The sequence below is a fragment of the Schistocerca nitens genome, chromosome 5 (genome assembly GCF_023898315.1).
Source record: "Schistocerca nitens isolate TAMUIC-IGC-003100 chromosome 5, iqSchNite1.1, whole genome shotgun sequence".
NCBI lineage: Eukaryota > Metazoa > Arthropoda > Insecta > Orthoptera > Acrididae > Schistocerca > Schistocerca nitens.
In genome coordinates, this window is record NC_064618.1 from 835,782,829 (window position 1) to 835,785,899 (window position 3,071).

General features: G+C 42.7%; 1 protein-coding gene across 2 annotated transcripts in view; it reads left to right on the forward strand.

The window, feature by feature from the left end:
• The first annotated feature begins 846 nt into the window (after window positions 1–846).
• Window positions 847–3,071, forward strand: part of LOC126259403 (alpha-tocopherol transfer protein-like) — a 154,163-nt gene continuing 151,938 nt past the window's right edge. Inside the window, exon 1 of one of the 2 annotated variants that reach the window (XM_049956175.1) lies at window positions 847–999. The gene's annotated coding sequence lies outside the window, so the exon portion shown is untranslated. The remainder of the gene's footprint in view (window positions 1,000–3,071) is intronic. The other variant, XM_049956176.1, reaches the window with a different exon arrangement.

A 3,071-nucleotide genomic window follows, 5' to 3' on the forward strand; every position in this document is an offset into this window, starting at 1 on the left:
TTTGATGTCCCCTACAACCTCCCAGAGTTTATCGGTTTAAATACTTTTCACCCTGTATACGGCAGGCAACATGTCACGTGAGAAAAGAGCAAGCTGAGTTTCTGACGAGCGGTGCTTTTCCAGATCCTCACTGATTTTTTGCCGGCCGCGGTGGTCTAGCGGTTCTAGGTGCTCAGTCCGGAACCGCGCGACTGCTACGGTCGCAGGTTCGAATCCTGCCTCGGGCATGGATGTGTGTGATGTCCTTAGGTTAGTTAGATTTAAGAAGTTCTAAGTTCTAGGGGACTGATGACCACAGATGTTAAGTCCCATAGTGCTCAGAGCCATTTAAACAATTTTGAACTGATTTTTGGGCAAAAGCTCTTCCGTCAAGCTGGTTTATTATAGTCGGACTGAGACTCTGTTCATGAATTCTGCAGCAAAGCGATGTTAGTGATAATTCTGTGGCGCCGTCTTTCCAACGCAGGTCAATCACTGTAGTACATTAAAAAAGAGCGGCCAAAATACAGATGAAATTATTTCTGTGTGGTATAGACGACGGTGACTCACTCCATACAGCATGAATGTAAGTGGTGAACAAGTAGTTCTGTCAGTGTTGTTCTGCAACACCATAAACTTTTCAGTACGCTAGATATGTTTCACTTTTGTTCATGCAGTCTAACAATACCGCACCGAGACGTCAGTGGAGACTGGATGGTCACGACGTGTGCGGGCAGCCGCATGACGTGAACAACGGCTCCTACTTGTGAACGCTGGTGTCTTGTAGCGCCTGCAGCCGTTCACTGAGGCAACAAGTTCGCCTCGAGAGGCTGGTCTCTGAGACAGAGAGCCGCGCGCGGCACCTCCCCGCCTCCCAGCCGCTTGTGGAAGGCTCCGCCGAGTAGAAAGCGGCCTCTCCGCCAGTAGCAGGGAGACGCGCGCAGAGCCTGCAGCTGCCCCACTAGCTGAGGCGCGGTCGCTCCTTCCACGCCATCGCCGGCTCACCGGCTCCGGACTCAGGTAAGTGCTCCGCGCGTCCTATCGGCTGCATCCAATCCATCTCCTTCCTCAAGCAGCAGTGGATAATCCTGCAGACTTTTGGTTACTTCTTGGCGGGTGATTTACAGTCTTCCTTCGAAGGACTTTATGTAAGCTTACCTTGCAACGGTACTTTCGCGTTCTCGTCAGTACGGTACCAGAACGTTTAAGTTCTACCACTGTAAAGACGGAAGGTCCGCGATTCGGAATGTCAGAACTGTGCAGTAAGTAGCGGCAGGAACACCACTACAAAATCACGTAGCACTAACACTCCAAACCATCGGCTCTCGAAGAGAGAGTTTAACCGTGTTCAATCCAATGGTAAAGTATCGAACTATTTTTCTCCGAATCATACAGTTTGGGGGAAAAACAGTGAGAATAATTACTTTTGGAAACCTTTTATCAGACAGAGCCTGTTATAATAATAAACTGTTTCGCTTAATAAAACGGCCGCCAGCCCAAATCGGGCACAGTGTCTACACAAAAAGGTGAAGTCAATTTTCGACACTGAATAAATAACTGCTTTCACTTACTATGGTCACTTGGCAGTAAGTACTATTAATCCCACTTTCTGTTACTTATGGAATTTATCACTACACGTCAGTAATTATTTAAAGAAGACACACATATATTTCAACAAGGGTACAAAAAATATTAAGCTTATAACTGTCATTCACGTGACCATAACTATTATTTAACACGACTAAATTTCATTTCTTTAGGACTGTTATTTGTTAACGTTTTATTAACACCAATATTTGTCTGGCTTTCATTGACATGGAGAAGCAACACGAACAATTACTGTTAAGATTGTTGCAGTTAAACAATTATGTTATTTTACTTTCAGAAATACTATTTAAAACTTATCCTCATGGTCACGCAAAGCGGTGGCCCTTAAATTGATACGTGCAAACTTTAGTATTTAATAATGATTTTCAGAATTTACAACCAAAACAGTACTCTTGCCAATAATTTACTATTATTCAAGCTTCAATAAACATCAGGATACTCGGAATAAATTCGTTTAGGTAAGGACCCTACTGAGGTAAATGAAACAGGAAAATTACGGTTAAACGCAAAAGTACATTTAACACTTATATTCCACTGATTGAAGATGGATGGTTCATACTGTGATATACTTCTAAATAAAGTACTTTGCCTGTTACTGATGTCGAAGGTGGCGTGAAGCGGTGCTGCGTAGTAACATTGCGCAGGTACGGCTCTTGATGTACATCGCTCTGTCTTCCTCTTGGTGGTCACGATAAAATTACAAAATTTTGAGCTATTAATTTATTGCCGTACTGCGCCAATCATGTACAACACATCCGAGGCCAAAAACCCAGTCTTGCAGGTAAATTCGGGGCCTGTAGTGCTTGACCAACGTAATGCGTGTTCACCACTTGCAGGGCAGCTACCGACTGTGTGCTACTCGTGCACCAATTCTCACTCGCGCGCCACACCACCTTTTCCCTTCCACTACAGAACAGAGTTCCGTTCTACCTATGATCCCTACACCTTTTCAATTTACAATTCTGCTTACAAAAACCCTAAGTATGAACCATCTACAATTGCATGACAGCATATACAAACAAAATTGACATAATTAATAATAGTTGTACTTGAAATATTACATAGTTATTTACAAAATATGTTTTAATACATTTATTCCACCTACGTCAAAGAGGTTATTTTAAACAGGTAAACTACACTTAACAAAAGCTTACTCTCATTAGAGTATTTGCTTAATTTTTCAAAATTATTATGGAACAAAAAAATTTAAAAATATACAGATTAATGGCAGTATTATATTTACAATATCATTACAACCTCCGTAGCCGTCAGGGGACCAAGAGGGGAACTTGTACCCTCTCTGAATGTGGAGATAATCACAGCAGCAACTTACCACTTCTCTGTGGACACGGAAGACACGTGACAGCTTGCTGGGTCTACAGGCTGTTTTACACAGCCCAGCCGTAATAGTGGACTCTGAAGAACGTGGATGTAACATACTATATTTGTGTGTAAACGTGGATCCAAAAGAATCTAACGAAAAG